This window comes from Ovis canadensis, chromosome 5 (assembly GCF_042477335.2).
Source record: "Ovis canadensis isolate MfBH-ARS-UI-01 breed Bighorn chromosome 5, ARS-UI_OviCan_v2, whole genome shotgun sequence".
Lineage (NCBI taxonomy): Eukaryota > Metazoa > Chordata > Mammalia > Artiodactyla > Bovidae > Ovis > Ovis canadensis.
In genome coordinates this window covers 26,664,567-26,679,567 of record NC_091249.1, presented here as the reverse complement: position 1 = coordinate 26,679,567, position 15,001 = coordinate 26,664,567, and the positions used below count along the sequence as shown (strand labels likewise).

Below are 15,001 nucleotides of genomic sequence, written 5' to 3'. Positions count from 1 at the left end.
TAACAGGGTAAAATTTATCTTATGTTGTTTTACCACACACACAAAATCAGTCAGAAATGAGAGACACTTTCCCCAAATGTTGGGTGTTACTCAGCCCTCAAGATTCATGTAGCTGTATGGCAAAACCATCACAATATTATAAAGTGATTATGCTCCAATTAAAATAAACTTTTTTAAAAAGAATCAACTTCTAGAGGGATCTCCCTCAGCTACAGAGAGCCCAAGACAGCCCACATCTGAAGACTGTATGATGTGAGTATGTAAGTATTTGATTCCTTTTCGCCCAACTGCAGCCAACTCTAAGGGATCATCTTTAGAGCACCTTGGTGGTTTTTATAGACCTCTGAGGGGCTTCAACTTGGCTTTACTTTTTCCATTGCCCTTTCATACTGAAGAGAACTGGCCACAACGCAGAATCGAGAGAACCATCCTCACAAGACTGCCCTCATATCAGATACCACCAGAAGTGCAGTGGTTCCCAGGGTTCCATGTCCAATTTGTGCTGAATGTGCTCAGTGCTCAATTGTATCCAACACTTAGCAACCCCATGGACTGTAGTCCACAAGGCTCCTCTGTCCATGGAATTTTCCAGGCGAGAATACTAGAGCTGGTTGCCATTTCCTATCCCAGAGGACCTTCACAACCCAGGGATAGAACCCACATTTCTTGTATCTCCTGCAGGGCAGGCAGGTTCTTTACCACTGCGCCCCTTGGGAAGTCACATGTCCAATGTAACTGAATATTCTTATTATCTGATAGGCAGAAAACTAGAAAAATATGTGCAGCTTAATTGAGAAAACTGTGTATCTAGTTTTATGTCTATTATTTAATGAAGACTTAATCTCTGAGTTCCTCATACACAGACTATGAGCCAGGAGTACTGCAAGGATAAGATGTAGAAGGTCACAACAGACCACATCTCGCATATCCTGCTTTAAAACTAAAAAGACACTGTCTTAATGAACACCAAGAGTCCAAACACAAAGGTTTTAAAGAAAAATATATTTAGAGAGAGATGTGACCTCTTTATTGAGTAGAAATAAGCAATGCAAGAGATGCCAGAGACCCAGGTTCGATTCTTGGGTTGGGAAGATCCCCTGGAGGAGAGCACGACAACCCACTTCAGTATTCTTGCCTGGAGAATCCCATGGACAGAGGAGCCTGGTGGGCTATAGCCCAATGGTCATAAAGAGTCAGACACGACTAAGGGATGAACACTGAGATGTTTGTAGAACTCCAGCACTGGAAAGGATGTGGCTTATTCTAACAGTGATGGAAGGACTCTATGGGTGCAAGAGAAACAAGAGAGAGTTCTGACTGTAAGGCTAGGAACAGCAAGGTGGGATCTGCAGAAGTACCCACAACAGGGCAAGTTTTTCATGTTCTAGTTCTTCTCTGGGGAATTTTTCTTGAAAAGATGATGTTTTGGAGACAAGGCTGGAACACAGGGAAATATCTCCATAGTTTTATTCTTTTTAGAGTCAACTGTACAGAGGGAGAATGAGGCTGGTTAAGTGGGTAGCTTCAAAGATGCTTTCAAAGATCCCCACCACCTCTGTTCATGTCCTTGTACATACGTGTCTCCTTGGACTGAACACAGTGACTTGTTCCAGTAAACTGAATTTGGAAAACTATTGGCCTGTCGCTTCCACCATTAATGTGTGAAATAGCTCAGCTTTCATCTTGCCAGTCCTCTCCAGTCTACTGACCTCCTTGCTCTGATGGAAGTCAGTTGCCTCATAAGAGGTAAGAAACTAAGAGAATCCTCTAGTCTCCAAAGCACTCAGTACTATGAACAGACATGGAAGTGAGCTTGGAATCAAATATTCTTCTAGTCAAACCTTGATAAGACTACAACACTGGCCCCCATTTTGTATGTAGATTCTCTGATGCCCCTTGAAGTGTTTGAGCAAGCTAGCAAGTTACGAGACAAATATGTTAAAATAAACAGTTGTGTAATGTAACAACATACATCAAATGAAGAGAAAACTTAAGAGTTAGAATTTTAAATTAATTCTGTCCTTGGAATTTTCCAGGCAAGAATACTGGAGTGGGTTTCCATTTCCTTCTCCAGGGGATCTTCCCGAATCGGGGATCAAACCCACGTCTTCTGCATTGCAGGTGGATTCTTTACTGTCTGAGTTACCAGGGAAGCCCTTAAATTAATAGAATTTAGGATTTAAAATTCCAAGCATATTAGAACTAGAATTCGGACTGTCATTCAAAATTCCAAAAACCATAAATCTCCAAGGCAGAAAATCCAAAACTCCAGACAAGGACTATAGAAAAAAAATGACAATGCCAGAGACAGAAATCTTAACCATGAAAATAGAAATACTATCAGAATCTTGGAAGGGAAGACCTAAATCTCTCTGGATTTCATGACTAATTCAGTGGATTTACAGACATAAAATCATGTATTGCTTCCCCTAATTGAAAAAAAAATGTGTCTGAATTTTATGATGAGAAAATAAACTGGAAGGCAGAGGTGAGAAGCAGAAGTCAGCCTCCTCTAGGCTCTACGGGATCCTTTCTAACACATTCACTTTTCTCTTTTTCCTCCTCCATTAAATTAACAAACCCTCAGGGATTGAGAGACCGTGGACCAGTTTGGCTAATTTGCTATGTGCATGAAGTTCTCCAGGCTGCATCATTGTAAATAAGCAGCCTGTGCTTCCCAGCCCTTCAATTAGCCAGCTCCAGTCCAGTGGGATCAATACCTGTGTGTCTCATCCCCCCAGAATTGTTGTCTGCACCAGAGGCTCACACCTGAGTCTGTCTTGTTGCCTGTCCTGAGGACAAAGCCTCAGCCCTCATCCAACAGCAGGTAGGGGAGGGGCAGCCAATCTACATCCCTCAGTCCTGGTCCAGCAGAGACACAGCCCAGCCCAGAGAGTGCCAAGTGCAGTGGGAGACACTGAGTGCAGGAGGCTTTGGAGGAGCCTTGTTTGCTCACCATCAAAGCAGTGGGACAGTTGGAATAGTCGGCGGGAGGCCACTAACATGCACAGATTCAGCTCTAAGCATGAGGTTTATGTTATTGTTAGTGGTGGGGATCCCAGAACACTTAAGTTTTTGCTTTCCTTCCACACTGGTTCTATCTTCCTTGAGCATCATTTCTACCTGATTAGGAAACAGGTCCCTCTAAAGTGTCCCCCTAAGTTATCCAGATGCTCTGGAAGGGACAGTGATGAAACCATGACAATAACCACAGTAATACGAAGACTTATGTAAGAACTCACACACCAGAGGCTGAAGTGATTTTTTTAAATGTAGTTTGCCATTTTATTTGCATTGAAAATGTGAATGTGAAAGTTTTATTCTCTATGTCATGTTCAACTCTTTTCAAGCCTATGAACTGTAGTCTGCCAAGGCTCCTCTGTCAGTGAAATTCCCCAGGCAAGAATACTGGCATGGGTTGCCAATCCATTCTCCAGGGAATCTTCCCAACCTAGAAACCAAACCCTAATGTCCCACGTTGCAGGCAGATTCTTTACTCTTTGAACCAATAGGGAAGCCCTTTATCTGAATTACTATCCCCCACAAAACGAGAGCAACATTCATTATTATCATTTTACACCTGAGGGTGGAAATTTTATTTTTAATGTAATTTCGATCAAGCCCTGTGGTATAGAAGGGGATAAAGTCAGATTCAAATGCAGACAGTGAAACTCCATTTACAAGGCATCTTGACAGTATTCTGTCTTGCCAATCCAACCGATATTCAGGGAGCTGAATTTAGGAGAAACAGAAACTCACTATAAGGAAGAATTGGCATGAAAACTTCTTAATCTGGCATAAGGAGGCTAAAGTAGTGTTTAGGACCTGATTAGGTCTTGATTTTTTTGACTGTTCATAAAAGGTAGGATCTGATGAGAAATCAACCCTTCACAAATACTTAGGATTAGAGGCATCTTTAAGAAGTTTTACCTAGCTGCTACAAACAAACACAGCAAAACACAGACTCACCCTCTGACCTTTCTCTGAGAGTGTATGACATCGATTAAGAAAACATTCTCTGTGTCTTTGGAGGAGGCCTTCCCTGATGGCTCATGGTAAAGAATCTCCCTGCAATGCAGTAGACCCAGGTTCAATCTCTGGGTCAGGAAGATCCCCTGGAGATGGGAATGGCAACCCACTTCAGTATTCTTGCCTGGAGATTTTCAGGGACAGAGGAGCTTGGCAGGCTACAGTCCATGGGGTCACAAAGAGTTGGACATGACTGAGCAACTAACACACTTTGGAGAAATGTCTGCATAGGTCTTCCATCCATTTTTTGATTGAGTTGCTAATTTTTTCTGATATTGAGTTTCATAAGCTCTATATTTTGGAAATTAATACCTTGTCCATTGCTTGTCCAAAGTATTGCTTTGCAAATACTTTCTCCCATTCTGAGGTTTGTCTTTTCATCTCATTTATGGTTGTCTTTGCTGGGCAAAATCTTTTAATTTTAATTAGGTCCCATTTGTATGTTTGCTTTTATTTTCATTATCCTAGGAGGTAGGTCCAGAGAAGGCAATGGCACCCCACTCCAGCACTCTTGCCTGGAAAATCCCATGGTCAGAGGACCCTGGTGTGCTGCAGTCCATAGGGTCGCTAAGAGTCAGACATGACTTAGCGACTTCACTTTCAGTTTTCACTTTCATGTATTGGAGAAGGAAATGGCAACCCACTCCAGTGTTCTTGCCTGGAGAATCCCAAGGACAGGGGAGACTGGTGGGCCCAGTCTATGGTGTCGCATAGAGTTGGACATGACTGAAGCGACTTAGCAGCAGCAGCAGTAGGAGGTAGGTTAAAAAAGATCTTGCTGTGCTTTTTGTCAAGGAGTGTTCTTCTGATGTTTTCCTCTAAGAATTTTAAACTGCCCAGTCTTATATTTAGGTCTTTAATCTATTTTGAGTTTATTTTTGTGTATGGTGTTAGGGAGTGGTAGGAATGTAGATTGATACAGCTACTATGGAGAATAGTATGGAGATTCCTTAAAAAATTAAAAATAGAGCTACCATATGATTCAGCAGTCACAGTACTGGGCATACACTGAGAAAACCATAAATCAAAAAGACACATGCACCCAATGTTCATTGCAGCACTATTCACAATAACCAGGACATTGAAGCAACCTAAACATCCACCAAGAGATGAATGTATAAAGATGTGGTACATATATGCAATGGAATATTACTCAGCCATGAAAAGGAATGACATTGGGTCATTTGTAGAGACATGGATGGACAGTCATACAGAGTGAAATGAGTCAGAAAGAGAAAAACAAATATCTAGAAAAAGAATGTAGAAAAATAGTACAGATGAATCTATTTGCAGGGCAGGAATAGAGACACATACATGGAGAATGGACTTGTGGTCATGGAGCAGGAGAAGGGTGGGATAAATTGGGAGACTAGAATTGACATTTGTGTACTGTATGAAACAGATAGCTAATGGGAAACGGTTGTATAGTGCAGAGAGATCAGCTGGGTGCTATGTGGTGACCTAGGTGGGTGGGATGGGGAAGCGGGAGTGAGGTCCACAAGGGAGGGGATATGTGTATACACATACATGATTCGCTTTGTTGTACTGCAGAAACTAACACAACATTGTAAAGCAACTATACTCCAGTTTTTTAAAATTTGCAAATATGAAAAACAAATTCAGATATATATTAAAATTTAATTGTTAATCATTGGTGCATTGTATATTAATACTATCTTCAAGATCAGCAGTGCTAAATGGCTTTGTTCTTTCAACAAAAACAAATTCATCAAAATGTGAAGTTCTTAACATAAGACCAGAAACTATAAAACTCCTAGAGGAGAACATAGGCAAAACATTCTCCAACATAAATCACAGCAGGATCCTCTATGACCCACCTCCCAGAATACTGGAAATAAAAGCAAAAATAAACAAATGGGACCTAATTAAAATTAAAAGCTTCTGCACAACAAAGGAAACTATAAGCAAGGTGGAAAGACAGCCTTCAGAATAGGAGAAAATAATAGCAAATGAAGCAACTGACAAAGAACTAATCTCAAAAATATACAAGCAACTCCTGCAGCTCAATTCCAGAAAAATAAATGACCAAATTAAAAATGGGCCAAAGACCTAAACAGACATTTCTCCAAAGAAGACATACAGATGGCTAACAAACACATGAAAAGATGAAAAGATGCTCAACATCACTCAGTATGAGATAAATGCAAATCAAAAAATAAATAAATAAAAATCCACAAAGAGGTACCATTTCATGCCAGTCAGAATGAAAGTGAAGTAGCTCAGTCGTGTCCAACTCTTTGTGACTCCATGGACTGTAGCCTACGAGATTCCTTCCTCCATGGGATTCTCCAGGCAAGAATACGGAGTGGGTTGCCATTTCCTTCTCCAGGGGATCTTCCCAACCCAGGGATCGAACCCAGGTCCCCTGCATTGCAGGCAGACGCTTTAAACTCTGAGCCACTAGGGAAGCCAGTCAGAATGGCTGCTATCCAAAAGTCTACAAGCAACAAATGCTGGAGAGAGGGTGGAGTGAAGGGAACCCTCTTACACTGTTGGTGGGAATGCAAACTAGTACAACCACTATGGAGAACAGTGTGGAGATTCCTTAAAAAACTGGAAATAGAACAGTCATAAGACCCAGCAATCCCACTTCTGGGCATACACACAAAGGAAACCAGAATTGAAAGAGACACGTGAACCCCAATGTTCATCACAGCACTGTTTACAATAGCCAGGACATGGAAGCAACCTAGATGTCCATCAGCAGATGAATGGATAAGAAAGCTGTGGTACATATACACAATGGAGTATTACTCAGCCATTAAAAAGAATACATTTGAATCAGTTCTAATGAGGTGGATGAAATTGAAACCTATTATACAGAGTGAAGTAAGCCAGAAAGAAAAACACCAATACAGTATAATAGCATATATATATGGAATTTAGAAAGATGGTAACAATAACCCTGTATGTGAGACAGCAAAAGAGACACAGATGTATAGAACAGACTTTTGGACCCTGTGGGAGAGGGTGAGGGTGGGATGATTTGGGAGAATGGCACTGAAACATATATATTATCATATGCGAAACAAATCGCCAGTCCAGGTTCGACGCTCAAGGCTGGTGCACTGGGATGACCTAGAAGGATGGGATGGGGAGGGAGGTTGCGGGGGGGGGTTCAGGATGGGGAACACATGTACACACGTGGCAGATGCATGTCAATGTATGGCAAAACCATTACAATACTGTAAAGTAATTAGCCTACAATTAAAATAAATAAATTTATATTAAAAAAAAAAACAAAATGTGAAGTTCACCAAGACCAAGTGTTCATCAGTTACATCTGAAGAGACTGACCAAACTACCCACATATTTGAGTGAGTTTCTATCTCCACAAAAGATGTATTCTGTAAAACCAAAAAACAATGAAAAACCCTTAAAGTTAACTAGCAAACAGGAATACTATCTGACTGTGAACATTTGATTTTAATTTAGAATCTAGTGAGTAAGGTTTTATCTCTTTAGGACAACATTGCAAGTCAATGAACTTTTTTGTACTGCATTTAGATAAGATACAGTATATTTGAGTGCTTTTTAGTGTCAAGTATAATTTTTAAATCAGAAGAATACTTTTTCATTTTTATTTTCCCATTAAAACTAGGGAGCAGATATATTATTGGGTTCATAGATTTGTTATCTCAAAATGTCCTAACCTCACTAACATTCTTTGGCCCCATGCCTTTAAAATCAGTGCTAAAGAAACTAATGATGACTTCCCTGGGGGCTCAGTGGTAAAAGAATCTGCCTGCCAATGCAGGAGATGTGGGTTCAATCCCTGGGTCAGTAAGACCCCTAGAAGAAGAAACTGGCAAACCACTCCAGTATTCTTGCCTGGGAAATCTCATGGACAGAGGAGCCTGGCAGGAATCGCAAAAGAGTTGAACAGGACTTACCAACTAAATAACAACAACTAGGAGTTCTTTAAATATTCTGGTATGTTTGCAGCAACATGGATGGAGCTAGAGAGTGTCATACTGAGTGAAATAAGTCAGAGAAGGAAAAATATCATATGACATCCCTTATATGTGGGATCTAAAAAGAAATGATACAAATGAGCTTACTTACAAAAGAGAAAGAGACACAGACTTAGAAAACAAACTATGGTTGCCTATGGTCGGGGTGGGAGGTGTACAGAAGGGATAGTTAGGGAATTTCAGACAGTCATGTACACACAGCCATATTCAAAATGGAGAATCAACAAGGACCTATTGTATAGTGCATGGATCTCTACTCAATGTTATGTGGCAGCCTGGATGGGAGGGGAGAGTAGATACATGTATATGTATGGCTGAGTCCCTTTGCTGTTCACCTGACACTACTACAACATTGTTAATTGGGTATACCCCAATACAAAATAAAAGGTTTAAAATTTGAAAAAAAAATCCTGGGTATGAGACCGTGACTTTTTTAGTAGGTTGTGGTAGGCAGAATGTTTCCCTTGTTAAAGATTTCCTGCACTAATCCCCAGGACTGATGTGTATGTCACAGTACATGGAGACAGGAACTTGGCAGATGTGCTTAAACTAAAAATCTTGAGATGGAGAGATGACCCTGTGATGTCCATTTGGGTCCATTGAATCACATGAGTCCTTCAGAGCAGAGAGGCTTTCCTGGCCACAACCAGAGGGAGATGGACCACAGAAGTAGGGCTGGAGGGGTGTGCCCTTGCTGCTTTGAAGAAGGAGCATCCGGAAGCTGGAAACAAACTCCTCCTTGGAAACCTGAGAAGGAACCAGCAGTGCTGATAACCTGCTTCTAGCCCAGTCATACCTATGCCAGACTTCTAGCCTGCAGAACTATGTGATAACACATTTCCCTTGTTTTTGAAGTCCCTAGGTTGTTGGTAATGAGTTGAGGCAGCAATAGAAAACTAGTAACCAATGTGTTAACAAGGGGTTCTGTCCCCCTGTGACTTTCCTTTCATTTCCTATAGTGTCTTTTGATAAACAAAAGCTCTGGATTGAAAAAAAAAAGAAGAAAAAGAAACTGGTGAATACTCTGGGCATCAAAAAAGATGTCCTCGCAATTGAGAAATATTGCTGAAGGTGCTAGAGTGTGTGGTCTTCAAGAGTGAAAACTATTTGTGGATTATTAAATACAAAGTTTGGACACTTATCTGGGTGCCTCTACAATTGTTTATTCAACACCCTCTACTTTTTTCTAAAGATACCCCATCAACATGGAACCTCAGAATCTAACAGGTCTCTCAGAATTCCTCCTCCTGGGCCTCTCAGATGATCCAGACCTGCAGCCCCTCCTCTTTGAACTCTTCCTGTCCATGTACCTGGTCACCGTGTTTGGGAACCTGCTCATCATTCTGGCTGTCATCTCTGACCCCCACCTTCACAACTCATGTATTCCTTCCTTTCCAATTTCTCCTTGGCTGACATCAGTTTCAGCACCACTGCTGTCCCCAAGATGTTAGTGAATCTCCAGACACACAGCACATCCATCCCCTATGCAGGGTGTCTAGCTCAGGGGAACTTTTTCTCTCTTTTTGCATGTTTGGAGCGTCTCCTTCAGATGGTGATTTCCTATGACAGGTTGGGGCCATTTGTCACCCTCTATACTACCTGGTCGTCATGAACCCCCACCTCTGTGGCTTATTGGTTCTGGTGTCATTTTCCATCAGCCTTTTGACCTCCCTGATGCACTACTTGATGTCACAGCTTACCTTCTGTGCAGATGGTGAAATACTTCACTTCTTCTGTGACCTTTCTCAACTCCTCAACCTTTCCTGTTCTGACACCTCCATCAATATCATATTAATCTATTTCATTAGTACCATCATTGGTGGGATTCCACTCTCAGGGGTCCTTTACTCTTATACTTGAAATATATCCTCCATTATGAGAATGTCCTCATCAGGTGGGAAGTACAAAGCCTTCTCCACCTGTGGTTCTCACCTGGCAGTTGTTTGTTTATTTTATGTAACAGGCATGGGTGTAAACCTCAGCTCAACTGCCTCATCTTCCCCCAGGAAGGGTGCAGTGGCCTTGGTGATGTACACTGGTCACTCCTGTGCTGAACCTTTTAATCTATATCCCGAGAAACAAGGACATTAAGTGTGTGCTCTGGAGGATTATCAGCAGAATAGTCTAATCTCAGTACTAGTGTCTTTTTTTTGGGGGGGGGGATCTTTTTTGGTTCATGAGACTGGAAAAGGCAGAAAAATCAAATATGTGATACAGGAAACCAGATGCTGCAGTCATGTCACATATATGTATCTATCTAGCTCTTGGCTTTCTCTTTACACAATTCGTCCTTGAGAGTCAATTCCTAGGCAGGTTAATAAGAAGTCTGGGGGTCCTCAAGGAGAGAGCAGTCTGGAATTCTCAAGGAGAAAGAAAGGACAAACATTTTTTTTTTCCCTCTACATTCCTCAGTCTTAGTCAATTACACAACACAGTTTAAACTCTGTACTAGGGATTATACAACAACAATGTAGCCTGCCTGAGGACAGTTTCTCCTTCCTGAAAAAGTGAAAGTGAAGTTGCTCAGTCATGCCCAACTCTTTGCAACCCCATGGATAGTAGCCTGCACCAAGCTCCTTTGTCCATGGGATTTTCAAGGCAAGAAGTATTAGAGTGGGTTGCCATTTCCTTCTCCAGGGAATCTTCCCAACCCAGGGATAGAACCCAGGTCTCTCACATTGTAGACAGATGCTTTATCATCTGAGCCACCAGGGAGTCCTGAAAATCTTCTGGCCAATCCTGTTATCTTAAAATGTAAATTATGGGAGTGGGCCTAATAAGATCTTTACAACCTCCAGATGTTCTTTTGATTCATTGAAATAACTAATTAAAAGATATATAACTCCATTGCTAACACTAGCAAGGAGGGTACTCTTTCTGCCCCCTTCTGATGTCTACGTAAGAAACTTTCTCTATCTCTTTTATACTTTAATAAAACTCTACTACACAAAAGGTCTGAGCGATCAAGCCTTGTCTCTGGCCCCAGATTGAATTCTTCTCCTCCAAAGGCCAGAATCCCAGCATCTTTCATGGTTCAGCAACAACTTTTCATCCTCTTGGAATAGCTTTAACAGAATTGGGAAATATTTTGTATTTCCCACTTAAGTCATAATTCTTCTTGGATTTTGTATAGCATATGACTATAACATTCTCACATTCCTATGTATTATCCAGGATACATGAAGACAATGTATTGATCACAGACAGTCTTGTTTCTATCATTGCAAAATAATCATAGCTCCCTCTTTCTTGTTATTGATTATTTCTATACTTTGCTTATGATTTTTCCCATTATTTAATGAGTATCTAAACACTACCTAAAGAACCAGACATTTAGTACATTTTTGTTTCTTAATGATAGTGGCCAGACTTTTTAACATGTAGGATGAGTAAGATCCTGCTCAAATTTTGAAATTCAAGTAGTACACTATTAATATTGATTTTTCAAATGGAACTTTTCTAGGAAAACTGTGACAAATTCTCCTTCAGGAATAGAATGGAGAGTACTTACCAGAGCAAAGTTGACCCCCAATGTTTCTGATAACTCCTCTTCCTAGTCCATCAACCTTCTCCCCAATCATATTAAATAGCCAGACAGAAAGGGACAAATATTAAATGATTCCATGTGTATTAGATACCAAATGAAGTCCAATTCATACTATTGGAGGGCAGAGTCATACATAGAGAAGTTTTGGGAGTAGGAGTGGGTAGTTAGTGTTTAATACAAACAGTTTCAGTTGGGGGAAGATGAAAAATTCCTGGAGATGGTTGATGGTGATGGTTGCAAAACAATATGAAGGCACTTAATGCCACTGAACTGTACACCTAGAAATGGTTAAGATGGTCTCCTGACAGATGAATCAATGAAGATGTGGTGTACATACATGATAGAATATTAGAGCCATTAAGAAGAAAGAAAGAAATTCCATTTGCAGCAACATGGATGGATCTAGAGACTGTCATTCTAAGCAAAGTAAGTCTGAAAGAGAAAGACAAAAATGATACTACCTGTATGTGGAATCTGAACTACAACAGATATGAACATATCTGCTGCTGCTGCTGCTGCTGCTGCTGCTGCATCGCTACAGTCGAGTCCGACTCTGTGCAACCCCATAGATGGCAGCCCACCAGGCTCCCCCCATCCCTGGGATTCTCCAGACAAGAATACTGGAGTGGGTTGCCATTTCCTTCTCCAATGAACATACCTAGGAGACAGAAACAGACTCACCAACATAGAGAATAGACTTGTGTTTGCCAAGGGGGAGAAGAGGTGAGAGAGAAGATTAGGAGTTTGTGATTAATAGATGCAAACTATTATATAGAGATGGATACACGACAAGGTCCTGCTGTATAGCACAGGGAAATATATTCAATATCCTGCGATAAACCACAGTAGAAAAGAATACGAAAATAATATATACAACTGAGTCACTTTGCTATACAGCAGAAATTAAACACAACTAAGTAAAACATCTATACTTGAATAAAATTTTTTAAAAATGATTAAGACTAAATTTTATATTATTTTACCACAAAAAAAAAAACCTCCTATCAGGGATAAGAAACATACTGCTCCAATGTTGGGTGTTAGCACTCAGCAATCTATTTCTAGAGGGATCTACCTCTAGGCAGCCCACATCCAATTACTATATGACGTGGAGGTGGACATTTATCTTCTTTGCTCCAACTGCAGGATGTTCCAAGGGATCATCCTAACTCCAGAGCTCTCTGGAGGTTTTCAGAGGCCTTTGAGGGGCTTCAACTTGGCTCATTTTTCTCCTATTGCCTTTCCTCACTGCAAAGAGTTTGCTAAACCACGAAGCCTAAGGAAACAGTCCTCACAAGCCTGTCCTCACTTCAGATACCAGCACAAGCTCAGGAGTTCCAGGGCTAGCCTCACTTCAGGCCATGTATGTATGCTCAGTCACTAAGTCGTGTCCGGCTATTTGTAATTCCCTGGATTGTAGCCCACCAGGCTCCTCTGCCCATGGGATTTCCAGGCAAGAATATTGGAGTGGTTGCCATTTCCTCTTCCAGAGGATCTTCCCAACCCAGGGGTCAAACTTGTGTCTCCTACATTGGCAGGCAAATTCTTTACCACTGAGCCACCTGGGAACTGTAGAACTGGGGTGCTGAATGACTGTGGCTTATTCAAACAGTGATGGAAGTGCTCTATGGTGAGCACAGTTACTCCTCTAGAGCAACTAGAGGAATTTCTGACTATATGGCCAGAAGCAGCATGGTGGGATCTGCAAAAATACCCCCAAACAGTGCAAATCCTTCCACATTCCAGTTCTTCTACAGGAAAATTTTCTAGAAAAGATCAAGTTTTAGTAGATTGGAGATGAGGCTGGAAAACAAAGGAATATCTCTATAGTCTTATTTTTCTCCAAGTTAACTGTTCTGATAGAGGGTAAGGTCTGTGTGGTGGGTAGCTTCAAAGATGCTCCCAGTGAAACCAGCCACCTGAGTTCACGCTCTTGTAGATACCTGTCTCTTTGAGTGAACTAGAAACAGTGACTTGCTTCCAATGAAAAGAATCTGGAAAACTATTGGGCTGTCCCTTTAAACCTTAATGTGTAGAAAGACTCAGCTTTTATCTTGCCAACACTCTCTGGCCATCTCACCACCTTGCTCTGGTGAGATGGAACCCAGTTGCCATATTGTCAGAGGTCCATTTGGTAAGAAGCTAAGAGAATTCTCTGGACCTCAAAGAACTGAATCCTATCAACAGACTTGTAAGTGAGGAAAATCAGATACTTCTCCAGGCAAGCCTTGTAAGGACTGTATCCCTAACACATTTTGAATGTAGATATCTCTAAGGCCTCTTGAAGAGTTTAAGCAAAGTAGCAAGTAACCAGATAAATATGTCAAATGAAGACTTGTGCAATGTGAAAACGTACTTCAACTGAGCAGTAAAATTAGAGCAAAATTTTAAAATTAATTACAACTAGAAATTTTAAATTCCACCTAAATTAGAACTTGAATTTGAACTGTCATTCAAAATAGCAAAAACCATACATCTCCAAGGCATAAAATTTAAACTTCAAAGCAAGAATACACAAAAAGTAGGAAGTTTTCAGAGACAGAAATTTTAACTAAAGAATAAGAAATACTGTCATAATCCTGTTATGGAAGACCTAAACCTCTCTAGTTTACTCAATAAATGTGTAGATATAAAAGTCACATATTCCCTTCTCTTCTGAATTTTATGAGGCGATAAACAACCTAGAAGTCAGAGTGAGGAGATGAGATCAGCTTCCTGAGAAGAGGACAGGTCTAGATCCTTCTTAAAACAGTCACTTTCTCCTCTTCCTCCTCCATTAAATTAGCAAATCCTCAGAGACTGTGAAACCGTGGACCAAGTTGGCTAATTATCTGCTATGTACATTAAGGTCTCAAAGCTGCACCACAATAAATAATCAGCCTGTGTTTCCCAGACCTTCAGTTAGCCAGCTCCAGTCCAATGGGTTCCATAGCTGTGTGCCCCATTGCCCCAGAGTTGTTGTCTACACCAGGAGGCCCACACTTGAGTCTGCCTTGCTGCCAGTCCTGAGGACAAAGCCTCAGCCCTCTTCCAACAAACGGTGGAAAACGGGCAGCCAATCTGCATCCCTCAGTCCTGCCCCAGCAAAGACTCAGCACAACCCAGTGAGTGCCAAGTGCAGTGGGAGACACTGAATGCAGGAGGCATTGGGGGAGCCTTGTTTTCTCATCATCAAAGCAGAGGGACAGTTGGACTAGCCGGGGGGGCGGGGGCACCAAAATGCATAGATTCCGTTCTGAGGCTTTGGAAATTGATGTTGTTGTTACTGGCGGGGATCTTAGAACTCTTATTTAAGTGCTTATTTTCCTCCCTTTTTTCTTCCTTGGGCATCTTTTCTACCTGAACAAGAAATAGGAACCTCTAACCTATACCCTAAGTACTCCAGATGATCATGAAGGGGATGGTCATGAAAATGAACAGTAATCTCAAA

The 15,001-nt window shown here is 41.2% G+C and overlaps 1 pseudogene; it reads left to right on the top strand.

Moving 5' to 3' along the window:
• The first annotated feature begins 9,229 nt into the window (after nucleotides 1–9,229).
• On the top strand, nucleotides 9,230–10,152 carry LOC138441723 (olfactory receptor 7E24-like; annotated as a pseudogene).
• The last annotated feature ends 4,849 nt before the right edge of the window (nucleotides 10,153–15,001 follow it).